The 27,749-nt window shown below is 36.5% G+C and overlaps 1 protein-coding gene and 1 long non-coding RNA gene across 5 annotated transcripts in view; both read left to right on the top strand.

The window, feature by feature from the left end:
• TUSC3 (tumor suppressor candidate 3) overlaps positions 1 to 27,749 on the top strand; it is a 600,786-nt gene that overhangs the window by 278,720 nt on the left and 294,317 nt on the right. The gene's annotated exons all lie outside the window — the stretch shown is intronic.
• On the top strand, positions 2,574 to 16,600 carry LOC115511827. Its single transcript, XR_003968195.1, has 3 exons — positions 2,574 to 2,585; positions 4,662 to 4,664; positions 16,518 to 16,600. It is a non-coding gene; the product is annotated as an uncharacterized LOC115511827 (long non-coding RNA).

The following is a 27,749-nucleotide window of genomic DNA, read 5'->3' as shown; positions in this document are numbered from 1 at the left end:
GACTTCTACTTTGCCATTAAATGTGAAAATTGCATCTACCTGACTTCTAACAGTTAACTCTACCAAATAGTCTCTATTTTTCCAGAATCCTATCATCCTTATTGCTATCAGTGATCCTAATTTTCTAATACTCTCTAATATTGTCAGCCTTGTCCTACAGAGGACTCAGCTAATTTTAGTGGTGCTAGTTTTAAAATCCCTCTCTCAACAGCACATTCTTTATAGCCTTAATAAATGGTCTATCCTCTGAGTCTTTCCGTTGCATATAATCATCTGGTATAGCTCTTTGCTTTATATAGCACGCCCACTGCCTTGAGACTTTAAACACATTTTTTGCTCTCTGCCAAAGTGATATCTGGCACTTGAACCTCACTTAGCATAGGCCATTGATTATTCCATGCTTCGAGGAGACATCCTAAAAGTAAATTTACACCATCTCCTAGTGTCATTACCCAGGTATTAAATCTAGTATTCTGGGAGAGTGATCTCAAATTAATAAACTTTCCCTTATCCAACCTTATGCACTGCCCTCTTGATCAAAAGCCCTCAAAATTCAGTCCAACACATATTTTCTTGACTTTTGCTAGCATAGTGCTGGCAAGGTCTTGAGAGTCCTTTCAGAGAGAGTCATTTTCCTCCTCGATCAGATTCAGCCCATTCCCAACTGGGCTATTCTGCGATTTAGCTGAGATATAGACCCAGTGACTTGATAGAGAATAGAAACAGATCCTGAGGAAAGGACATGTCTCACAGGGAATAAGCCTCTATATTCTCTCCAAGCAAAAAGGAGTTGGTCATTTTAACAAGGAGGGCTGAGCCATGTTAGCATCCCACTATCTTTCAATTTACCGTTTCCTCCATATTTCTTAGACTCATGATACATCACAACAGCTAATTCAGTCCCTGCACTGACATACCATACCAAATCTCTACTGATAAAAGTTTTAACAGTCAGTGCTGGGGGCTATCTCTGTTCTATCTTCCACCAGTTTGGGGGTCCTTGTTGCCAGCAGCCAGTGAGTGATGCAGTTCCTAACCCCCTCTTAGCACCTGCTTTCTCAAAGCATTCCTGGTATCAAGTATCGCAAGTCAGTTCGGGTTCTCTGTGAAGCAAATTCCTAAATGGAGGTTAGCAGGCAGGATGTTTACTAGTGTCCTTGGGATCAACACCTGTGTGACAGAGGTTGATCTGCTCAATTTCTGTTAAAAGTAGGAATTTCTATTGCATTAGATCGTGACGATGTGGGTTATTCAATTGTTATCAAATGTGTAAAATTTAACTAGAGAAAAATAAAAATACTAGAAAATTTACTTGACAAGTCCTTTTCAATGTTTATAGCTTCCATTAAACCTTAAATTTTACTTTGCTGTGAATGAATTTTCAAAACCTTGCCTGGTTTCCATAGAGAATTTTTATAGCAGAATTAAAAGAAACTAGTGGTAGAAATCTAGGAAGAATAAAAAATGAACTTACTTATTCTTTTAACATGTAGTTATTGAACAGCTACTATGTGCCAGATCCTGTTTTAGACACTAGGAAAACATTGGTGAATGGAACAGAAAGAGATCTCTGTCCCCAAGAAGATGAGGAAATCCAACAAAGAACAGTAAACATACTAAATAAGTAAATGATATAACGTGGGAAATGTGATAAGCGCTGGGAGACAAATGAGCAAAAAAGAGTTGATGATAATAGTTTCAAATGAGTGGGGTATTCATTGTAAGCATCTCTGAGTTTAAGTTTGAGCAAAGACTTGACGGACAGATGAACCATGGTATAGAGTGTCAGCTTTTGTCTTCAAGCCCCAGTTCTCACAGGATGATATAGAGGGCCAGGTAATGAGTACACAGACAGTGAGTTGCATTAGAGAAAAAAGCCTTAAGCTTAGGGTATCCGAATCTTTTATAATGAGCAGTATTTTTCTTGACTTTTATCTCAAGGGGAGACACTGTTTCTATCTTTCAAGGTTGGTTGCTACACCAACATCCTTAAAAGATATTCTAGAACAAAGGGAGTCATTGTGTCTTCTCACAAAACTTACAGAGATGCTGTAGACCCTAAAGGAATGGTCTCTTTGTAAATGAGACCTTAAAAAGAGCAATTCGTTGGAGGAATGGGATTTAAAACCTAATTGGAATTAAGTCCTAGAAAGAATAGAAGGAGAGGATTTAGAGACAATAATTACATACAGACATTTCTTTTTGAAGAGCTTTGCTGCAAAGGAAGGCAGGTAAGTGGGATAATAGCTGGGAGAGAAATGTTATCAAGACAAGTTTCCTCTTTTGGGTTTTTAAGATGGAACAGACAGAAGTGTTTGTTGTATGTTGATGAACATGACCTATTAAAGAAGGAAAAAATGATTATTTGGGAAAGGGGATGCAAAGTTACTGAAATAGTGCCTTTGAGTAGAGAAACAGGATGAGATTTATTTTAAAATGGAGGTTTCAACCTTAAGATAACAGTGTAAGAGGGAAGAGATCATAAGAACACAGGTTGAATGAGTGAATGGATGTGGTGGTGAATTTGTGGAAGCTTTCTATCGATCGCTTCAATTTTCTCAGTGAAGTAGGAACCAAAAGCAAAAGTGTTGGAGATTTGAGTAGAGATGAGTAAGTATATAAAAGAGTATTCTAGAAGGGTGGGAGAGCACATGGACCAGAAAACTACAGTATGGTTGCCAAGGAACCCACCTAAGTCTCCTAACCATGAATTTCAGTTAAATCATTCAGTATGATTTTGTTTTCTTCTAGTCTTGATTAATGGATCAGGTGGACAGTGTTTCAGATTTCCCATCTTTCTGCTCCTTCCCATCAACTACACTGTCAAGGTGTCAAGACAGTGAAAGATATAATAGGTTCTGGTTTATCCTTATGCGTTCCAATTTTACTTCTTTTCTCCCCTTCAAGCTTTTCCTCCCAATTTTTGGCCCTGCTGAGCCACAGCGACATTTAGCCACCCCCAGATGCAGAGACTAGAGCCTTCCATAGACTCCTTCACCACTTCCTGCAAATGTGTAAACTCTGATCCATATAATAAATTCCTTTGTTTCATCTCACTCAGTGTTTCTGCTTACTGAATTGAACTTCAACTGACAGTGGTGGCTTTTTATATTCTCCTACAGACCTTCTGAAACGGGGTCTGGAGGTCAGCTAGGTGTTTTCTTTGTTTCTCATTGTTGGTTAGAATTATTTTTCTTGTTCTTGCCTAACCTTTGCCTCCCCTCTTATGTCATCATGTTATATCACCCACTACTTTCCACTGTTGCTTTTGTCTTGATACTTTTCATTCCTGGTTCACTGTCACTCCCTCCAATGCCAAGCCAGCCTCCTTTTCTCCTATTCTCCCCACCCTCTCTCTCTCTTTCATGTCTAAAATTCTTTAAACATTTTTGTTTTTTTAAATATATTTTCCTTATTGAGGTATACGCTATACGATGCAAAGATCAAAGTGTGCAGTTAAGTTAGTTTTGTCAGATTATACATCTATGTTATCATCACCAAATCAGATAGAGAGCTTTTATATTATTCCAGGAAATCCACCTGTGCCCATTCTCAGTCAGCATCCACCTCCCACCCCCCTGCCACACATATACACGGGGCAATAAGTGTTCAGGTTTCTATCATATTAGATCAACTTTGCCTATTCTTTGTAGTTCATATAAATGGAATCATATAGTATGCATTCTTTTGCATTTGAGAATGCACTTAACCATAATTTACAATCTGATATTCACTCTTGGTAACTTCAATTTCCATATAGATAATAGTTCTCATGCCCTGTGTTTTGAACACCTTTCCTTCAATGATTTTTCTTTTCTAATTCATCTTATCCACTCATTGCCACTGTTAACCATAGCCTGGCTGTTACCAACAATTGAATCTTCACACCTTCAAATCTTAATTCTGTGCATCCCACTCTCTAATCACCACCACACAACTCTCTGGCCAACATATTTTTATATCCTCACTGCAACAAGTCTTCAATGTTATCAGAGCAAATAATTTATTAATACTATTACCATTTATTTACCTTTCCTCATCTCCAGAAGATCCTCTTCCTCCTCCTTGTCTACATTAAGTTATCTGGCCATGATTATAACCACCCTCTTGCACATACACCCAATTCCCTTGACACCCTCTCATTGCCTCCAAGATTGATAAAGCAGGTGATCGGCAGAAGATAAAGCCTTTCTCCACGGAGTTACACACATACCTGGCACAGAAGTTGGAGAAACTCAAGGAAGTGATTAGGAAGGTTTTCAAGGAGCTGAGGGCTCAACCTGCTGCCCCATGAAAATAAGATGAGTCCAGAGGGCAGTGAAACTATGGCACTGGCACACTTGACTGACCTTCAGAGCATAATGGCTACAGCTTCACTTTTGTTTTTCAAATTCCATGCAAATCTCGCTTGTAGCCAACTTTCACTGAGAGCCTTAAGAGGAAGAGAATTCTGAGTATGGAAGTTGACCCAGTACAATGCAACCACGTGATCTCTTGGGAGCTCTGTAGGGGAAACAAGGTTCTTAAGGGAGAGCCAAGTTTCTTTTCGAGCAAGAGGATAAAAGGAACATTTAGAGAAATTATGACAAAGCACAAATTCCACTGGGATTAGCAGAAGTGTTTCTGTAGATAGAGAGGCATCGGTGATTAGGACAAAATAGGGAGTGCAGCCAGTTAATTGGAAATTAGAAGGCAGGTGTGGAGGGTAAGGTGGGATATTTGTGTTTATTGAAGCCACATGTATAAGGATAATGGGGTTAGTGAGATTAGTTTTGTTGAACATGGTGGTCAGAGCTCTGATGGTTGAGGACAAATTGGATGTCTGAGAGCTACCTCTCAGAGACAAAGAGGCCTGGGCTGGTGGTTTTACTCCAAACTCGAAAAGATCTCTATTAATGGAAGTGAACAAATCAAGGGAAGTCAGGCTTTCTCTTATTCTATACTTAATTTCCACGAGAGCCACTATTTTATAAGTTACTTGTTTTCAACTTAATTTTTCACCAGAGTTCCCATAGGCTCTTTTTCCTCTATGGTGTTCACATTTTGAAAGTATTTTTAAAATCAGAGACATTGAGAATTTTAGCCAATCAAAGATTTACTGCCAATCAAAAGTTTGGACTTTCATGAACTAGTCACTGTTATCACAAAGCAGAGAAAAATCAATATTCTAGTCGGTCTGAGAAAGTTTGTAAAGGAGATAATTTTCTTTTTAATTTTCTCAGATTCCAAAAATATTGAAAATAGAGTAGGATTCAGTTGAACTTGATAGACTGAAAACAAAGAAGCTCTCCTAAATAACACTAAAATAGATTAAAAACAATTTTTTTATCTTCATTTATTCTTGACAAAGGGACAGGGTGTGAGCAGGGGAGGAGCATAGAGAGAGGGAGACACAGAATCCAAAGCAGGCTCCAGACTCTGAGTTAGCACAGAGCCCAATGTGGGACTTGAACCCAGGAACATGAGATCACGATCTGAGCCGAAGTCCGACTCTCAACCTACTGAGCCACCCAGGTGCTCCACTAAATAGATTTTTTAAGTTATTAATCTGCAAAGACATAGAAAATAGGACATGAAACATCAGTAGATAAATTATTTTAATAAAATTTTACAACCTGAAAATTCCATGATTTATTCTCAATTCGTGCACATTAAGTCTTCAGCAATGGCCAAAATGAAAGAACCCCAGTTCTCTTTCTTTCAACTGGTCACTTGGCCGGCCTGGTTAATATTTCTTCCAAAGCAACAACAACAACAACAACAACAACAACAACAAAAACGTTAAATTTTAAAATTTAAGTCTTCCAGTATAGCTAAAATGCCAAGTAACAGTTTTCCTATCTATTCTCTCTGCCTTCCTCGGTCCAATCAAGTTTAAGACTAAGACAGTTCAAGGGGCACCTGAGTGGCTCAGTCGGTTAAGCATCCACCTTCGGCTGAGGTCATGATTTCATGGCTCGTGAGTTCAAGCCCAATGTCAGACTTTGTGATGACAGCTGAGAGCCTGGAGCCTGCTTCGGATTCTGTGTCTCCCTCTCTCTCTGGCCCTCTCCCTCTTGAGCTTTCTGTCTCTGTCTCTGTCTCTCTCAAAAATAAATAAACATTTAAAAACTAAAAAAAAAAAAAATGAGACGGTTTATGAAAACAGATCACTCAAAAAATTTGCCCCCCGTTTGTCTACCTTCATCTACACTCCTTTACCCTGAACTTCAGTCACAAAAACTATGCTTTTCTCACATTTTGTTTTCCCTTTTGAGGCTTTGCTTAACCCATTTTCTCCTCCTGGACTTACCTTCTTTCCATTTCTTAATTAAATCAATGAACACACTCTCAAGGCTTAAGTAAAATACATACCACCTCCTCCATGAATCCTTCTACGAACCCAAAATCTAGACCAATGGCTCTATATTAATGTACACATGGTACTTTGATTGTACTTCTCTTTGGCGATTAACAAAACGCGACAGATGTTTATTACGCCCTGTAGGCCTTATGTTGCTGGAAAACAGAAAATGTCAGATTACTTATCTTTGAATGACTAGTGCCTTGAAAACAGTAGCTGCTTAGTAAATGTATATTGAATTTGGAATGGTGGTAGGTTTGTTTTTTCATCTTTTGAGTTAGTTGGTCACAGTATTCTGAGAGCAGGGAGGAAGAAGCCAGGTTGATTTTTAGTACTAGTCCTCAAACTGACAAAAGATTTCCACAGGCACCCAAGAATACTGATGATGAGAGTCAGCAACTGACTCTTTTATCTTCCCTCTCCAGCCAAGGGTTAAATAAGAATTATAATACTTATTTAATGCTTTCTGTATACCTAACAGGATGCTGATTGCTTTACTTATTTGTTTCGAGTGCTGTTTTAGAAAGTGTTTATTTCTGTCAAAGTCATACTGGTACAAAGTTAAAATTCAAATTATATTTGAAAACATTTGCTAATAGTAGTCTCTTATTTTACCTATCTCTACCTTCCTCCTGTCTTGATCCCTAGAAGCAACCACTGGTAAGTTTTAATCTATTCCCTCTGATATCTGTCTCCGTATTTCCAAACAATAGACTCATAATGTTTTTTCCTGATTTTTCAATTTTAGGTACTATCTATTGACTTCCTGTTTTTATGAGGATTTAATTCCTTTATACTACCATTTCTTGTGTTTTACCAACATCTGTCCAACAGAATATTTTGACACTTAAGCCAAATAGTAAAGTATGATTGTGTCTTCCTTTGCACATGTTTTTTGCTGGAATCTGTAAATTCCTTATCTCTTCACTTGCTTAGTTTTATATATACATTTGAATTTCTTCCCCAAATGCTCCACCATGATATGCCTTGACATGGGTCTTTTAAATTTACTGTGCTAGGTCCTGAAAGTGAGTGTTAAATCTAAGGACTCATATGCTCTACCAAATGTGACTGAATGCATCCAATTTACCAGTTATGAGTGATTTTGTAAAAGACTTAAGAATTGTCAAGTGCATGCTTCTCACTGTAAAAGTTCCACAAGTAAAAGCATGTAGGACAGATGAAGGAACTAAATGTGTTTTTTTACCCAATTGACTATCCAAACACAGGCTGGCCTCTTATTTTCATTTTTATTTGGCATTTGTACAAACATGCTACGTCACACAGTTTCCATTTTCTCTTCTAATTTGAGATTTTTAGAAAACTCTGAAGACCCTAAGCTGCTTTTCTTCCACACTCATTCTTTCTGGGCCTCAGTTTCTCCATTAGTAAAAAATGAGTCTTTTTCTTCCGTAAAATTCTGTGGAATAAATAAAATATATGCACAAGCTTTAGGATATATTAATCCAGTTGCAGTAGGTTGAATAATAATCCCCAGAGGTGTCTATACCCTAAACTCCAGAACCCAGAGTGAATGTTTTACCTTACACGGCTAAAGGACTTTGCAGGTGAGATTGAGTTAAGTGCCTCCAGATGGGGAGATTATTCTGAATGATCCAGATGGGCTCAATATAATCATAACAGTCCTTGTAAGAGGAGACAGAAGGACCAGAATGGGAGGAGGGGATATGATGAGGGAATCAGAGGTCAGAGAGAGAGAGAGAGAGAGAGAGAGATTTGAATATGGTATGTTGCTGACTCAGAAAATGGAGGAAAGGATCACGAGCCAAAGAATGCAGGCTGGCTCCAGGAGCTAGAAAAGGACACATATTCCCCTAGAGCCTCCGGAAGGAACCAGACCTGCTCACAACTTGATTTTAGACCTCCAAAACTATCAAATAATACATTTGTAGTATTTCAAGCCACCCAAATGGTGGTAACTTGTTACAGCAGCAATAGGAAATAATACATCAGTTGATAGCATATCACTTTTGGAACTCATGATAATCTGGTCTTGGCATATTATTATCATGTAGTACTTATTGACGAATTTTGTAACAATCTCTTTTTAGGGCTATATATTGAACTTTCACTATATGGGCTGTAGGTCCCAAAGGTACGGATCTAAAAAGAATTTCTATGGAAAAGAACACAGTTTATTTCTTCCTGTCCACTGTTCACCTACTCCAGATGGGCACACAGCGCTTCCAGCAAAGGCAAGCCTTTACCACTACAGAGTAATGGGTAATGGCAGAGGCCTCAGAGCCACACTTGCCTGGGTTCAAGTGCTGACTCTGCCACTTGCCAGCTTTCTAACTCTGTAAGCCCGTTTGCTGAATTGTAGAATAAAGATCAACTAGAATTCCTACCCTGTAAAGGTTTTGTGAGATTTAAACAATTGGTCCATATAAACTATAATGCCTGGCACAAAGTAGGTGTAAGCACTCAGCAAGGGTAAGTTATTATTAGTATTGGTTATCACCATTACTATTAAAATCAGTTGTTAAATTACTCAAAAGAAATGGATTCCTATTACAGCCATAATGTCACTGCTCTTTAGATGTGCGTCCCCAGTTCCCTCAACAAATTCTTTTTTTTTTCAACGTTTATTTATTTTTGGGACAGAGAGAGACAGAGCATGAACGGGGGAGGGGCAGAGAGAGAGGGAGACACAGCATCGGAAACAGGCTCCAGGCTCTGAGCCATCAGCCCAGAGCCCGACGCGGGGCTCGAACTCGCGGACCGCGAGATCGTGACCTGGCTGAAGTCGGACGCTTAACCGACTGCGCCACCCAGGCGCCCCAACAAATTCTTCTATTAATGGCAGCATTTGAGCTCTATTTTTGAAATTTCTTACCTTCCTTTTTGTAATTCATGGGTTTTCCATTTCAAAGGAGGTAGAGACTTTCTAAGCAATACTATTTCAACATCCATTAAACATTAAACAAAATAATAGAAATTTTATTGCCAAATGGCAAGAGTCTGGAAATATTGCCTCCCACATTGTGAAAATATGACAGATTGCCTGCCATCCACCACAAAATATCCATCAGTTGGAATAAATCATCCCTCTTAGCAATATGAGAACTGGCTTTACTTCATGACTATTTTCTTATATGGCTCAGACCCTTTGCCACAGCTACTTTTTTGTGATAAAATATTTTTGGAATACTTTTTTCAAACAAAGCAAATATGTCAGTAAGTTGAACTGCACTGTCAATTCTAAAAAAAATAAAAATAAAAAAGGAAGAAAGAAAGAAAGACAGGAAGAAAGAAAGAAAGAAAGAAAGAAAGAAAGAAAGAAGGAAAAACAATGAAAAGAAGAAAGAAGGACCAGAATGTTGTTCTGATGGCCAAGCTTTTAATCTGTTCTTATGGCATTGTGCCAAGTCTAGTTGTTTTCTGACATATTTTTAGGTTTGTACTTAATGTACCGTGTCTATTTCTTTATCAGTCAATTTGAGTGTTCATTGCTGGTGCAGAATCTTAGCAACATTATCATTCCTGTTGATAAAACCTCCAGCATTGAACAACAATACATTTCCCAAATGCATGTTCCAGCTACCCTAGCTGTACCTTCTCATTCTCTGGCTTTTGTAATTTACCACAGTATTTCTCAAACTCGTGTGTCCTAACAACCCTCAACTACAAATAGAAATACTCAGGACTCTCCCATGGAGAATCTGATTTAGCAGGTCTGATGGGAGGCCAGAGAAACTATAATTTTAACTGATGAATTCCATGATTAGACAAATTAGAAGCACTGTTTTTGTGAAGTTATGTCTGGTTGTTTTATTTGTTTGTTTGTTTTAAGTCCCTCAGAGGGAGTAAGGGTTGATAGTAAACACATGAAAGGATTTGATAAGCTTCCCTGGTTGAGTGAGAACATTCCTTTCCCATATCTGAATACAGATCTCTGTAAAATCTTAGGGAACATATTCTTTCCTAGTCTGGCCACACATACAATAGGACCCAGTGAAGAGGCTAGAACTAATGTTTAAAAATCTATTTTACCGACTCTTGATCCTCGTCTACAACCATCTGGTGTACTAGAGCTTCCGATGGCTTCTAGATGAGAAATTCTGTATCAATAACTGTAAAAATGCCTTGAATAGAAATTAAAACTTTCACTTCACACCGGAACACAGAGTATATTATCCAAACTATAGAAGGACTCTGGATCTACATTCATTAAGTTGACGGAAGGAAAGTTAAAGCAAATTTTATTGTTTCAAAACATAATTCTCTTCTAGTGTATATTAATTCCTTGGCCTCAAGGTCCTTTTAAATTGAGAGGAGAAACATTGGTTGTTTATTCAGATATTTCTGATATGTATGTGTATATATATACATTTCTGATATGTATGTGTATATACACATACATACACATGCACTATATACATATATATGTATGTATGTAGGTGTATATATGTATATATATATATATATATATATATATATATATAGTGCCTTACCAAAAGTCTCTTCATATAAATCTGCACAGTCAAAAGTGGAATTTTTGTTGAAAATCAGACAGGTGATTCAGCAAAAAGAAAAAAAAAAGGAAAACACCCATTTCCTTTGTATCTTTTAGATTCCAGCTACTTTTTATACTTAAAGAAAATTAGGAGTCTGTGCACTTTCTGAGTTTTAGCAACTTTTTTAAACTTAAATAAAATTCTTTTCAAGTTAAAGGAGACTCTAAGAATAAAGACGAGACATAGAAAAAAGATGCAAATCAGGGCAATTTCTATAACTTCCCGTAGTCTAATTCAAGAATTATTTCATGAGCGCTAAGTACTGAGAACTTGATATTTGCTGTGATTTAAAGAATAAAAGTTTTCGCACTCTTGTAGCTAACAGTCTACTAAGGAAAAAAGACAGAAAAGAATTCTAGTTACGTGAGAAACATGCAAAGGGAACAAAAAGAAGAAATTGCTGAACCAAAAAGTAGGGCCAGACAGAAAGAAGTAGAGGTGACCAAATGTTGATAGAGAGGTAATACTCGAACCAGAGTGATAAGAGAGAAGTCAAAACTTGCTCTGGGCATACCGTGAGGAATAAAAAATTCTTTCTTACTGAGACAGACTTGCGGATATTTTATTAACTAAAATGAAGGACCCTGTGAAGAGCAAGAGGGATGGACGATTGACAAGATCTCAATGAGGGGGGCAGAGCATGGGATCTAACAGTGCAGGTTCAGATTAGCTGTAACTAGAGATGGAGTCCTTTTCTTACAAAATGGACAAGATGGTTAAATGGGATTAAGTGAGTTTACAGATAGATGGATAGGACCAAAGACACAACACTGAGGTAGTTTAGGAATCTAAGGCTTCCTTTCAAAGTGAATTTTTTCCCCATTATCTTTACAATGCTTTATGGAAACCTGTACATCAAGGTGACACTGATTCAGTGGTTAGAACCCATAACAAAAAAAGGTTATCCCAGACTCAGATTTAACAAATAAAGACGACAAAAGCCAGTATTGACATTAGTATGCCACTCACTGCGTTAAGTGCTTTAAATGCATTGCCTTAAGAGACTGCTGGGTGTTTAACCTTTAATAGGACTCTGTGCCGACAGCATGGAGCCTGCTTGTGTTTCACTCTCTGCTCCTCCCCTGCTTATCCTCCCTCTCTCTCAAAATAAATAAATAAATGCATTACCTGAATTTCTCTCAACAGAATTGGTACCGTCTCCATTGTACCAAATAGGAATTTAAAAAAATTAAGAAATGATCTAACTGCCCCAGGTTACAGAAGTCTTGACTGGTGGGATTGTACTTCCAAATAAGAACATCAGCTCAGAACGAGAGGGATAGTTAGGGCAAGCTTTGAGTGGTGTGGATAAACTGGGAACGGGAGAAGCAGTTAATGGGGAAAGAGGAAAAGAATAGCTGAGGAATATTTGGGACCAGGGTAAGCATGAAGTCCTTTGCCTTGATAAAAGCCAACTGTATTTTCCAAATAGAAAAGAAAAAATGGATATTGGAGAATAGGAGTGACAGGGTTTTTCGAGGTTTTTTTTCTTTTTTAATGGTCTTATCAATAACACCTCATGTCAGTTTCCTTTTTTTTTTTTAGTCAAATGCTCTGTAAAATTTGAAATCATGATACAATAGTGCAAAAACATCAGATTAAGTATTACCAGAATAAATTTATAGTCCCAATTTTGGCGTTGCATTTTAAAGAAGCAGATGATTTTGAAGCTCACATTTCATCCTTATAAATGAACTGACGTAATAGAAGTAAGATGAATGTGAATACATAAACGGGCTGTTTTCTTGTGTATGAGTTGAGCAAAATATACCTATGTATATACTTTTTACGTTAATAAGCTATTTCTCATTGTGTAATGCTGAATAGGAGATTCTAGAATGCTTTGACAATTCAAACATGGCAAATGGTAATAAAATTAATCTTTGCATTGTATGTGTGCTTTAGATTACGAGATTTAATTCATCTTCTATCTTTTTAAATATCTAATTTCTAGCTGAACTCAGCAGTCCGATTTAAATTAAACATTAAGACAAAAGGAAGCCCAATGTTTGAAAGTTACTAAAGACGGAGTCATGAAGTCCTATTTAGTAAAGTTTCAATGAAGATGAGCGTCTTTGGGAAACTTGTAGGGTAAATTTCTCCTTGGCTAAAATTATGTACTAGAACATTATAACTCAAATTCTGCCTTGCTTTGCTCTGGGAAACAACTAAACTCATTTAGTTTATAAATAAGAGTAGCTTGAAACATGATACACATACTTTTTCAAGTGTACATGGAACATTTACAAGATAGATCATATTCTAAGCTATCAATAGATTTCAAAGGATTGCAGTCATATCAAGCATGTTCTCTATGAAAACAGAATTGAATTAAAAATAACAAAAATATATCTGGAAAATCCCCAAATATTTGGAAACTAAATAATACATAAGTCAAAAAAGATATTACAGTGTAAATTAGATAGTATTTTGAATTAGGGCATCTGGGTGGCTCAGTTGAGCATCCCACTCTTGATTTCAGCTCCGGTCATGATCCCAAGGTCATGATCCCTACATTGGGCTCCTGTTGGGCTCCACACTGAGCATGGAGCCTGCTTAAGATTCTCTCTCTCTCCCTAAAAAAAAATAAAAAATGTTAAAAAATGTTAAAAGAAAGTATCTTCAGCTGAATGAAAATGAAAATACATCATATCAAAATTGTAGGATGCTGCTAAAGCAGTACTTATGGAGAAATTTTTCTCACTAAATGCCTATAATAGAAAAAAGAAAAAAAGGCCTCATTCAAAGGCTTTGGCTTCAAACCTTAAGAATCTAGAATATTAATCAAATGAAACCCAAAGTAAGCAGAAATAAGGCTATATTACAGATCAAAGTAGAAACTAAAGCAATAGAAAACAGAAAAAAAAAAGAAGAGAGTAAAATTAAAGAAAGCAAAAGCTGGTTCTTTGTGAAGATCTATAAAATTGATAGACTTTTAAAAAGACTATTAAGAAAAAGAAAACGTGCAAGTTAACAGTATCACAAATGAGAGAGGTGACATGACCACAGAAAATTATAGATATTACAGTGACAACGGGGGATGTTATATACAAATGCACACCAATAATCTCAGCAACTCATACAAAAATGACAGTTTACTTGAAAGATAACTACCAACAGTCGCTTAAGAAGATGGATGGTAACTAGTCTTATTGTGGGAATCATTTAATAATGTGTAAAAATATCGAATCACTATGATATACACCTAAAACGAATAAGATATTGTGCATCAATTATACTTTGATAAAAAAAACATTTTAAGTAGATAATCCTATATCTATTTTTTAAATGATTTTGTATTTTAAAAACTCCCTACTGAGAAAACCAAACCCAGATGGTTCTACTGGTGAGTTTTATCAAACATTTGAAGTGATGATGCCACTTTTACACTAACTCTTCCAGAAAATTGAAGAGGAGGGAATACTTTCCAACTTTTCCCATGAAATCAGCATTACCCTGATCATAAAACCAAAGATATTATAAGAACATAAAACCAGAGACCAATATCCCTCATGACTGTGAATGCAAAGATTCTAAATAAAACTTTCAAAAATTTAATTTGATAAAGTATATAAAGGATAATGCATCATTATGAAACTGAGGGCATCCATTCCTGGAATGCAAAGTGGGCTTAATATTTGAAAACTCAATCAATGTAAATCACCTTATTAGCTAAAAAAGAAAACCATTGGGGTTTCTCATACAAATGGTGACATAGGAAGACCCTGAACTCACCTCCTCCACAGAACAGGCCACATTACACATGTTAATAGAGCTCAGGCAGAAGAACTGAGAGCTGACTAAATACCTTCTGCACCATGAAAGAACATCAAGAGAGAACATCAAGAAAGATGGAGACAGAGTAACCAATGAAACTCCCATCCCCAGTGTTGTGAATTGCAGGGGGAGGGATAGTCCTGAGGGACTGAGCTCAGATTTGTCTGTCCTTGATCACAGAGAAAAAAGCTTTTAAGTTCATAAAAGACCCAGCCCTAGAATTCTGCCAAGCAATGGAAGAGCTGCTGGAATTCTTGTTGGGCCAGAGGAACTGGAGAACAACATGATTTATGCTCCCCTTTCACCATGAAACAGGCACCAGTATATGGTACAGGTGTCCTAACTGGCCTGCCACCTCAGTACGCCTTGGGGCCCTAGCCAACACCAGCCCCAGCCATCCCACCCAGGTGGCCACAGGATGGTACACACCAGGACAACCCTGATCAGCACTCACTACAGCTCCAGCCTCCACACCAAGGTGACACAAGCACAGAGCACCCAGGAACACTCCAGGCCTGCACCACTTGGATTTCAGACAGCTTTCTAGGGCACCCGGGTGCTTAGCACTCTAGTACCTTCCAGCTGATGTCTATTTCGGATTCAGCCCCCCCACTGGGGTGACCGTTGCATGGAGCACTCTATAACACCCCCACCCGTGTCAACCTCAGCCCCATTCACCCAGCCAGGATACCCCTTGTACAGAGCACTCCAAGACCCCCAGCCTGTAGCCAACCTTGGCTCCAGCTGCCCTCCAGAGCACGCTCTGTGCAGAGTTATGAAACAGTACAGTTTATACCCACTTTAACTTCAGCTAGCCTGCAAATGTGCTCTGTGTATGTAGAGCCTTGGGACACTCCAGCTTGTGCCCACTTCAGCTATAGATGTCCTGCCTAGGATGCCCACTGTGTGAAGAGCCCTGGGACACTCAGCCCACACCAGCAACAGCTACGACCAGCCAAAAAAGTCATCAAGCACACACAGTCTATCTAGGGAATGACCATACACAAGACCATTCCCTCAAGTTTAGGAGAAGTAGCTGCTCTGCCTAATCCATAGAAACATACACAGAAAGTCACATGGTAATGGAAAGCACCCAAGCTGAAGCATGAAAAGAGAAAAGAATTTTAAAAATGAGGATAGGTTAAGGGATCTCTTGGATAATAACAATTGAACAATCATTATCATTATATTGGTCCCAGAAGAAGAGAGAGGAAAGGGCAGAAAACTTATTTGCAGAAATAATGGCTGAAAATTTCCATAACGTAGGGAAGGAAACAGACATCCAGGTTCAAGAAGCACAAAGTTCCAAACACATGAACCCAAGAAGTTCCACACCATGACACATAATAATTAAAATCTCAAAGGTTAAAAAGAAAGAGAAAAATTTTAAAGCGGCAAAAGAGAAGCAAAAGGATACATACAAGGGAAATTCTGCAGGCCAGAAAGAAGTGGAATGATATATTCAAAATCCTGAAAATAAAAGACTACAACCAAGAACACTCTACCCAGCAAGATTATCAGTGAAATTGAGGAAGAAATTAAGAGTTTCACATACAAACAAAATTAAAGGAGTCTACCACCACTAAACCAGTCACCTATATCTATATCTATATCTATATCTATATCTATCTATCTATATCTATACCTATCAGTAGATATCTATATCAGTAGATAGATAGATATAGATATAGATATAGTTATAGATTTAGATATAGATATAGATATCTACTATATATATAGATATAGATATCTACTGATAGGTATAGATATAGATAGTTATATTGCTCTAAAAAGAGCAATATCTATCAGTAGATAGATATAGATATAGATAGATAGTTATATTGCTCTAAAAAGAGCAGTATACATTCTTTTCAAGTGCACATGGAGCATTCTCTAGAATACATCATCTGTTAGGCCAGAAAACAAGTCTCAATTAATTTAAGAAGATTGACATCATAGCATGGATCTTTTCTGATCAGAGAAGTATGAAACTAGAAATCAATCACAAGAAAGAAACTGGAAAAAATGCAAACACATGGAGGCTAGAGAAGAACATACTAAACAACCAATGGGTCAGTGAAAAAAATCAAAGAAGATATCAAAATATACATGGATGCAAATGAAAATGAAAACACAACAGCCCAAAATTTGGGGGGACTCCCCAAGAGCAATTCTAAGAGGGAAATATATAGTGATACAGGCATGTCTCAAGAAACAAGAAAAAGTTCAAATAGACAAACTAACCTTACACATCAAGGAACTGGAAAAGGAAGAACAAATAAAGGCCAAGAGGAAAAAAATAAAGATCAGAGCAGAAATAAATGACATAGAGACTAAAAAGCAATAGAAAAAGAACAATAAACCAAAAGTTGGTTCTTTGAAAAAATAAAATTGATAATCACTTAGTTGAACTCATCAGGAAAAAAAGAAACCCAAATAAATAAATAAATAAAATCAGAAATGAAAGAGAGCTTACAACTGACACCATAGAAATACAAAGGATTATGAGAAAACATTATGAAAAATTATATGCTGACAAATTGGGCAATATCAAAAATTGGATAAATACCTACAAACATACAATCTTCCAAAACTAAATCAGCAAGAAATAAACTATCAAACAGACCAATTACTGGTAACAAAATTGAATCAATAATCAAAAACTACCAAAAAATAAAGGTCCACAACAAAATAGATTCATAGGTGAATTGTACCAAACATTTAAAAAGTTAATACCAGTACAAAAGAAGAAAAATACAGGCCACCATCCCCGATGAACATAGATGCAAAATTCCTCAGCAAAATATTAGCACACCACATTGAACAGTATATTAAAAGGATCATTTCCCATGATCAAGTAGGATTTATTCCAAGATGCAAGAATGGCTCAATATTCACAAATCAATGAGCATGGTACACCACGTCAAAAAAAATGAAGGATAAAAATATGAAGAAAAAGCATTTGATAAAATTTAACATCTGTTCATGATAAAAATTGTCAATAAACTGTTACTATTTGTGGATGACATGATACTTTACATAGAAAGCCCTAAAGACTCCATGAAAAAACTAAAATGAATTCAGTAAAGTTGCAGGATACAAAATTAACACCCCAAATTGGTAGCTTTTCTATACACTAATAACAAACTAGCAGAAGGAAAAATTAAAGAAATAATCCAATTTACAACTGTACCAAAAAGAATAAAATGCTGAAGAATAAATTTAATGAAGGAGAGAAAAGCCCTCTATTCTAAAAACTACAAAACATTGATGAAAAATTTGAAGATGACACAAATAAATGAGAAGTTACTCCATCCTCATAGATTGGAAGAATTAATATTGTTAAATGCCATGCTACCCAAAGCAATCTTCAGATTCAATGCAGTCCCTGTCAGAATACCAGTAGCATATTTTACAGAACTAGAACAAATAATCTTAAATTCGTGTGGAGCCACAAACAACCCTAAATAACCAAAGCAATCTTGATAAAGAAGAACAAAGCTGGAGCTATCCCTATCCCATTTCAAGATATACTACAAAGCTATAATAATCAAAGCAAGATGGCACTGGTACAAAAATAGACACATAGATCAATGGGAAAGAATAGAAAGCTCGGAAATAAAACCATGATTATATGATCAATTAATCTATGATAAAGAATGCAATAATACACATAAGGAAAGGCAGTCTCTTTAATAAATGGTGCTGAGAAAATGAGAGTTACATGCAAAAGAAGGAAATTGGACCATTTTCTAACACCATACCAAAAAAAAAAAAAAAAAAACCTCAAATGGATTAAAAACCTACATGTGAGAACTAAAAAAATTAAAATCCTAGAAGAGAACATAGGCAGTAGTTCCTCTGACACCAGTCATAGCAACATATTTTTAGACATGTCTCTTCCAGCAAGGGAAACTAAAGCAAAATTAAACTATTGGGACTACACCAAAATAAAAAAGCTTTTGAATAGCAAAGTAAACCATCAAAAAAATAAAAAGGAAACCTACATGGGAGAAGATATTTGCAATGATATATACATTAATAGGTTCCTATCTAAACATATAAAGAACTTATACAACACAACACCAAAAAAAAAATTTAAAAATGAGCAAAAGAACTGAACAGTTTTCCAAAGAAGACATACAGATGTCCAACAGACACAGGCAAAGATATTCAATACCACTAATCACCAGGGAAATGCAAATCACACCTATCATATTAGCTATTATCAAAAAGACAAAAAATAACAGCTGTTCATGAGGATGTGGAGAAAAGGGAACTCTTGTGTACCGTTGGTGTGAATTCCAGCTGGTGCAACCACTGTGCAAAACAATATGGAGGTTCCAAAAAATAAAAATAGAATAACCATATGATCAGCAATTCCACTGCTGAGTATTTACGGCCCAAAATAAAAACACTAATTTGAAAAGATACATGCATTCTCATGTTCATTGCAGCATTATTTACAATAGCTAAGAAATGGAAGCAACCTGTGTCCATCAATAGAGGAAAAGATAAGAAAAATATGGCATATATGTATAACAGAATATTAACACAACCATACCAAAGGATGAGATCTTGCCATTTGCAACAACATGGATGGATCTAGAGGGAATTCTACCAAGTGACATAACTCGGACCATGATTTCACTTATATGTGGAATCTAAAACACAAAACAAAGGAATAAAGAAACAAAAAGCAGAATGAGATCTATAAATACAGAGAGAATAAACATATTACTGCCAGACAAGTGGGAGGATGCACAAAACAGGTGAAGGGAAGTGGGAGATACCGGCTTCCAGTTATGAACTGATATGTCACATGAATAAAAAACACAGTATAGGGAATATAGTCCATGATACTGTAATAGTGTTGTATGATGACAGATGATAGTTACACTTGTGGTGAGCTTAGTATAACATATAGAGAAGGTGAGTCACTCTACACCTGAAACTAATGGGCCATTTTATATTAACCATACCCAATAGAAACATTTTAAAGAGAATTATTTAATAATTTTAATAATCTCCATAGATGCAGAAAAAAATTTAAAAATATACATCGATTTCTGAAAAAGTATTCAGTAATCTGAGACTAAAAGGGAACTTCCTCTACTTGATAGAGAGCATCCAAAAAATCTTACAACTAATATGAAACTTAATAGTAAAATCCCGAATGCTTTCCCCTAAGTTTAGAGAGAAAACAAGAATGTCCACTCTTACCACTTCTATTAACCACAGTACTGAAATATCTGCCCAGTGTAATAAAGCAAGAACAAAAAGGCATAAAGCCATCCAAATTGAAAAGGGAGAAGTAGGGGCACCTGGGTAGCTCAGTCGGTTAGACGCCCGACGTTGGCTCAGGTCACGATCTCGTGGTTGGTAGGTTCCAGCCCCATGCTGGGCTCTGTGCTGATAGCTCAGAGCGGGGAGCCTGCTTCAAATTCTGTGTCTCCCTCTCTCTCTGCCCTTCCCCGACTTCACTCTGTCGCTCTCCCTCAAAAATAAACATTTAAACAAAAAAAAATTTTTTTAAAGGAAAAGGGAGAAGTAAAATGCTCATTATTTGTAGATGATATGATCATCTATGTAGAAAAATATGATGAAATATACAAAATAGCTATTAAAACGAATAAGTGAGTTTAGCATAGTTGCAGGAATGAAAATCAGTATACATTACATAGTAAAGAAGAATTAGAAAAAGTTAATTTTAAATGTTTATATAAATTTAAGACAATATCACCAGTTACAATAGCATCAAAATGTGAAAATTTATAAATACGACAAAAGATGTGCAAGACTTGTACTCTGCAAGCTACCACACAAAACTGAGAAAAACTAAAATCTAAATGGATGGGGATACACACTCTTCTTAAATTAGAAGACTCAATATTGTTAAGATGTCATGTGTTCCTAAACTTTTGTGTAGATTTAATGCAATCCCCATCAGAACCCCAGAGGTCATTCTGTAGAAGTTGAGAAGCTGAGTCTAAAGTTAATATGGAAATGCAAAGAACCTAGAAGATCCAAAACAATTTTGAAAGTGGGAAGATTTTATGGGGCGCCTGGGTGGCGCAGTCGGTTGAGCGTCCGACTTCAGCCAGGTCACGATCTCGCGGTCCGGGAGTTCGAGCCCCGCGTCAGGCTCTGGGCTGATGGCTCAGAGCCCGGAGCCTGTGTCCGATTCTGTGTCTCCCTCTCTCTGCCCCTCCCCCGTTCATGCTCTGTCTCTCTGTCCCCAAAATAAATAAACGTTGAAAAAAAAATTAAAAAAAAAAAAAAAAAAAAGAAAGTGGGAAGATTTTTCACTATGTGATTTAAAGACTTATTATAAAGCTGCAATAATTAAGACTGTGAGATATTTGTGAAAATATATAGAAATAGATCAATGAAACAGGAAAGGATTCCAGAAAGAGACTCACAAATGTATAGTCAATTGATTTTTGGCAAAGGTGAAGAAGGCAATTTAATTAAAAAAGGAAATTCTATTCAACAAATGGTGATGCAAACATTGGACCTCACACGAAAAAATTAACTTCAATTCATACTTTATTCCATATATAAAAATTAACTCAAAATAGAACATACTTCTAAATGCAAAAACTATGAAACTTCTAGGAGAGAACAATAGAGAAAATCTTTTGGACCTTGTGTAGAGCAACACTTTTTAGATAGAACACCAAAAGTAGGACCCATAAAAAATGAGTAAATTGGATTTTTTCAAAACTAAGAAATTTTTAAGCTTTTTTACTTTTATTTATTTTGAGAGAGACAGAGAGCATGAACAGGGGAGGATCAGAGAAAGGAGGAAAGAGAGAGAGAGAGAGAGAGAGAGAGAGAGAGAGAGAGAGAATCCCAAGCAGGCTCCACACTGTCAGTGGGGAACTGGATTCAGGGCTCAAACTCAGGAACCATGAGATCATGACCTGAGCCAAAATCAAGAGTCAGATGCTTAACCGACTCAGGCACCCAGGCTCCCCAAGAATTTTTTAACTTTAAAAGACACTATTAAGAGAATGAAAAAATAAACCACAGACTGGGATATGGCCAAAGCACTGTTTCCAAAATATTTAAATAATTCTCAAAACTTTAGAAGAAAACAAAAGCCCAGTAAAAAAATGGGCAAAGATTTTAACAGATCCTCATCAAAGATGGAAATATATTGCAAGTAAGTGCAAAAAAAAAGATATTCAACATCATTAATCATTAGTGAAATTCAAATTAAAATCACAAAGAGATATTATGATAAAAAGAATAGAACAGGAAGAAGAGATTATAAAGGGGCATGAATAATCTTTTGAGAGTGATGAATATGTTTATTATCTTGATTATGGTGATGGTTTCATAAGTGTGTACATATCTAAAACCTGTCAGATTCTATGCTTTGAATATACTTACTTTATTTATATCAATTATACTTTAGAAAACTGTTTTTAAAATCCCCCAAAGAAATAGCTGAAAGAATTGAATATTGTTGCCTCTGAGAGGCAAATATCATGTGAGAAGGATTAGGTGCAATCAACTGCATTATTTTTTTTTATTTTTTTAGTGTTTATTTTTGAGAGAGAGAGACAGAGTGTGAGCAGGGGAGGGGCAGAGAGAGAGAGAGAGGAAGACACAGAATCCAAAGCAGGCCTTAGGCTCCAACCTGTTAGAACAGAGCCCAACAGGGGGCTCGAACTCATGAACTGCTGGATCATGACCTGAGCGAAGTCAGATGCTTGACCGACTGAGTCACCCAGGTGCCCCCATAATTGCATTATTTTAGCAAAGTGATTTTGATACTATGTAATTTTTTAAGTAAGTGTGTGTATTAGTTTGTTGAAAAGAAAATGGAAATCATTTTTTTTCTATACAAAGCAAATGATATAAGAAAATTTTATTTTATTTTTTTGAGAGACAGCACAAGCAAGCGTGAGCAGGGGAGGGGCAGTGAGAAAGAATCTTAAGCAGGCTCCACACTCAGCACAGATTCCATACCCGGGGATATGACCTGAGCTGAAATCAAGAGTCAGATGCTCAACAAACTGAGCCATTCAGGCACCCCAAGATTGTTAACTTGTATATCATATTCCAAAGTTTCAAGTCTCAAAGTTTTCAAAATTATTTCTCCATCTACCATCTCTTATACTCAAATTTATTTTAATATCTGCTTATAGTTAAATCTTTCTAATGTAGCTCTTGAACCAGGCCTGAAATCATTAATGGCTCTCTACTGCTTACCAAAGTATGTTCGCATTAGAGTTTGCTGCATGGTAGGTGGGTTATTGATTTAGGAAAAGACAACATGTACACTCCTGCTATAAATTCTGGATTAATGAGACTTGAAGCACAGACTACAACAGAACAAAGTGGTTGCATAGAGCAGGGAATGATGAGGATCTCTTTAGAATATTTCTTTCCTTGGTAGATGTTATGATCATCTATGCAGATAGTCTTTGGTCCCTAGAGGGATACATACCTGTCTGTAACTTTTCAGAGTTGAGAAAAACGCCGACATCTCACTACTCAACGGCTCTTTTATAACAAGGCTTAGATCCTTTCTGAAACACAGGACAGAGCTTATAGTCATCAGAACTCCTGGATCTTGAGCCAAATTCATCATCAGGAAGATCCCATCCTCCAGGGATTAAGTGACAGTTATGTGATTTTTAGTATTTTAATGTACCAAAACAAACATAAAAAAGAAGAAAAGATGGAGGGGAGGGTCACAGATAATTAAGGCCCTAAAATGTGAAACAAATTGAACAATGAGGTCAAGATTTTTGGAAGGCAGTTCTTCATATGTAAGTCTCTTTTTTTGAGCAAAAATTGACAGGTTGGCTCCAGACTGTTTTCAAAAATGCTTGTATAGCAAACAGCTTTGGAAGAGAGAGATGGTGTCTCTCATTAGGGTCAAGGGAAGATTCACGTCTTGACCAGAATAATGAAGGTAATTTATCTTTCTGGGGCAAAGGATAGTAGGTTTACTAGCAGCCGAGCATTAGATTGATGGTTTTTTAACCTCCAATTTCCTCAACTGTGTGCACAGTATCCACCTGAGGTATTCTGTGTTGTTACCCTTTTGGGATATCAGGGAAAGGAGGACTTATGCAAACATTAAGATCATACTTCCCACTGTGCCACGAGGAATAAAGTCCTTGTCTCTGATCCAGGAGTGTTGTGTCTTTCGCTAACATCAATGAAAACTGTGGTAGGCTAATTTGTTAGCTTACAAGTACAGTAAAACCTTAGACCCTTCCCAGTTCTTGACAAAGATACACTGTACATTTCTATTGACCTTGCAGAAGACAGTAACCCAGAGGCCTTACAAAGAATTCTTGCTTAAAAAGAAAGTGTTCTGCAATATGAGTAGACCTTGAGAGAAGCAATAAATATCCTACTAGAGGCCCATTTCAACCTGATGATCAGTGGAGAGATTAGGTAGAAGAAGAAACCATTGTCATTTTTTATGTTTTTCAACCAGTTCTCTTAAGTGAGACACAATGGAGAGAAAATGATGATAATAAACAGCTAAACTGAATTCTCATGTCATCCAGATACTCTACTGAGGTCTTTGAATTTATTGTTTAATTTGCTTCTCACAACACCACTTTGAAGGAATTTTTAAAATGTCACTTTATAGACAAGGAAACTAAAACATGCATAGATTAGAAAATCATCCCCAGACCATATAACAACAACATCAACAACAATAATGCATGCGTAAATGTTGAGGAATACTAAAGAAAAACTACTGAGATTCTTCTTCACAGGTCTAGATACAAGTTGTCTATTCAAAATGAGTGAGACTTCTGGCTTTCACATAGGATGTAGAAAGCTGGAAAGAACATTGCTCCTACTTTTACTACCATGACAGCAATAAAAATCTAGAAACAGGAGGTCACAAGTTTTTTTGAACCCATCACAAGACTGAGATTACAGGGCAACCACACAATGTGAACTATAAGGGAAGACAAGCAATCTAAGGAGAGACAGAAAGCAAGAACTTGCTTCCCTGGGACAGAGGCTGCTTTTCATCAGTAAAACTTTGGTTAAAACTCCTAATGAATTGCTAAAAGTCCAATGTGGAATAATGAGGGAATGCAGAACTCAGGAGAATTCCAGACATGGGGTACGTGCCTCTGCTCACAGGCTCATCTTGACAGATCTCACCAAGTGCTCACAAAGACAAACAAACGAAAAATGGTTACAAGATTAGAGGCTGAGAAAGGCCACTCAGGTGGCAGTACTAAGGAGCGCAACACCAGCTCTCAGAGAAAAAGAAGATAAGCGTGATGGTCTTTCTGAGTCTCCATTGCCTTATACTGCTGGAGAAAGGTGAACAAACCCTGTCTTTCTTAAAGCACTGTTGAATACCCACTGCAGATGGGAGAAAGGAACAGAGAAAAACTCTCTATTCCTGGGAAAAGATAGGAACATATCCTGGACTCAGATCCACAAATCAGATCAGGGCTGGATCACAGAGAAGGCCCACTGAGTGTTAGGTACACGGTGCCTACCTAAGACTGAGGCTTAATCAAAATAACAGAGAAGACTTCTTCCTATTTCCCCTCACTAGGCTAAAAAAGTGTTGGCTCATAATAATAACCTATTGCTGGGAAAGGAATAGCATGATAAAGAGAAATTCTCTCTCAAGTATAGTACAAAACTAAAGATGTATGAAACATCAAAAAATTTTTCTTTATTTTTAAGTTTTTATTTACTTTTTAGACAGAGAGAGAGAGACAAAGTGTGAGTGGGGAGGATCAGAGAGAGAGGGTGACACAGAATCTGAAACAGGCTCCAGGCTCCCAGCTGTCAGCACAGAGCCCGATGCAGGGCCTGAAATCACGAACCGTGAGATCATGACCTAAGCTGAAGTCTTAGGTCTAACTGACTGAGACACCCAGGAGCCCCAAAAAAATTTTCTATAAAAAGAAAAACAAATAGTCATGTCAACAAAAATGGTGGAATAAAGATTTCCGGAAATTCTCCTCTCCATAAAACTAACAATAAAGTTGGAAAAAATTGTCAGAACTAATTTCTTCAAAATTATGGGGGTTAACCAAAGGCTTGCAGCATGCTAGGGATATTAAATTTAAAAAATATAGTTGAATCTTGGTAAGAACAGAAATCTTCATGGTATTTTAAATAGCCCTAGTACATCTCCTGCTCTATAAATCAGTGGTAACCTAGAAAAAGAACATTCAGTTCTGAAGCTCTTTCAAAAATCCATTCTCAAACAGTTATTATATAACAAATTACAAAGAAAATAAAGTGATTCACTGGAAAATATCTAACACAAAAGAAGGCAGTAATGGGGAATTGAAGAGTGAAAAAATATATAGAAAAAATATCAAAAAGCCAGACATATCTCCTACCTTACCAGTAATTACACTAAATGTAACTGTATTAGACTCCCAAATTAAAAGTCAGAAGTTGGCAGAATGGAGTTTTAAAACTTGCTCAACTAGAGAATCTCTTCAGATTCAAAGACACCAATGGTAAAAATAAAAAGATAAGAAAATATATACCGTGCAAACAGTAACCAAAAGGATGCTGGAGTATCTATTCTAATATCAGATAAAATAGAACCTACGACAAATTTTATTACTAGGGGAAAAAAAGAGGATACTTTAGAATGGAATGGTCTATACAGCAAAGAATATATAATAATTATAAGAATATATACACCTAACAACCGAGCCCCCAAATGACATGAAACATAAACTGATAGAACTGAAGGGAGAAATACACAATTCAACATTAGTTGGAGACTTCAATACTTCGATTTCAATAATTAAAAAAAAAAAACTAAACAGAATGTTAGCAAGGAAGGCAAAGGAAGATTAATATGGACCCCATACCTCATATCACATATAAAAGTTAACTCAAAATTAATCAAAGACCTAAACCAAAAATAGAACGCTGAGAATAAACAAAATTTAAATTGCAACAATGTTCAATTAAGCAATGATTTCTTAGATATGACACCACAAGCACAAGTTACCAATTGAACCCCATCAAAATTCAAAGGTTTTCATTATTGTTATTTCAAAAGATGCTGTCAAGAAAGCAAAAAGGCAACTACACAATGGAAGGAAACATGTGCAAATCGTATATCTGATAAGAATCCAGTATTCAGAACACAAAAATAAGTCTTACATCTCCACAATGAAAAGAACCTAATTTTAAGAACTTGACAAAGTTCTTGACAAAGAGCTTAAATAGACATTTCCCCAAAGATGTGAAAATGACTAATAACACAAAAAGTTGCTTAACATCACTAGTCATTAGAGAAACATAAATCAAAACTATAATGAGATACCAACTGACACCTAGTAGAATGGCAAAAATAGTAATAATAATAATTAATAAAACAAAAAATGAAAATAACATCCTTTTTGCAAGAATGTAGACTAATTAGAATGCTCATAATTTGCTGGTGGGATTGTGAAATGGTATAGCTGCTGTTGAAAACATTTTTCATTTCTTCAAAAAGTTAAATGTAGAGTTACTGTATAAGCCAACATTTCTACTCTTAGGTATATAACGAAGACAGTTGCAAATATATGCTAACACAAAACTCACACATGCTACACTTACTGTGGTGAACATAGCACATAATGTGTAGAATGGTTAAATTACTGTGTTGTAGACCTGAAGCTCATACAGCATTATATGTCAGCTACACTTTACTCTTTTTTAGAAGATAATAAATGTTTATTAAATCCCTGCTACATGCCCAACACTGAACTACATGCTTTCAGCAAAGTCTTTTTTTTTTAATTCCAGAATAGTTAATATACAGTGTTACATCAGTTTCAGGTGTACAATATAATGATTCAACAATTCTATACATTACTCAGTGCTAATCATGATAAGTGTACTATTCATCCCCTTCACCTATTTCACCCACGCCCCCATACGACCCCCCTGGTTGTTGTCTATAGTTAGGAGTCTGTCTTTTGGTCTGTCTTTTTTCTTTGTTTGTTTTGTCTCTTAAATTCCACATTGGAGTGAAATCATATGGTATTTGTATTTCTCAGTCTGACTTATTTCACTTAGCAGTTATGTTCTCTATATCCATCCATGTTGTTGCAAATGGC

This window comes from Lynx canadensis, chromosome B1 (genome assembly GCF_007474595.2).
Source record: "Lynx canadensis isolate LIC74 chromosome B1, mLynCan4.pri.v2, whole genome shotgun sequence".
NCBI lineage: Eukaryota > Metazoa > Chordata > Mammalia > Carnivora > Felidae > Lynx > Lynx canadensis.
Note: the sequence above shows the minus strand (reverse complement) of the source record. Positions and strands in the feature narration are given on the sequence as shown.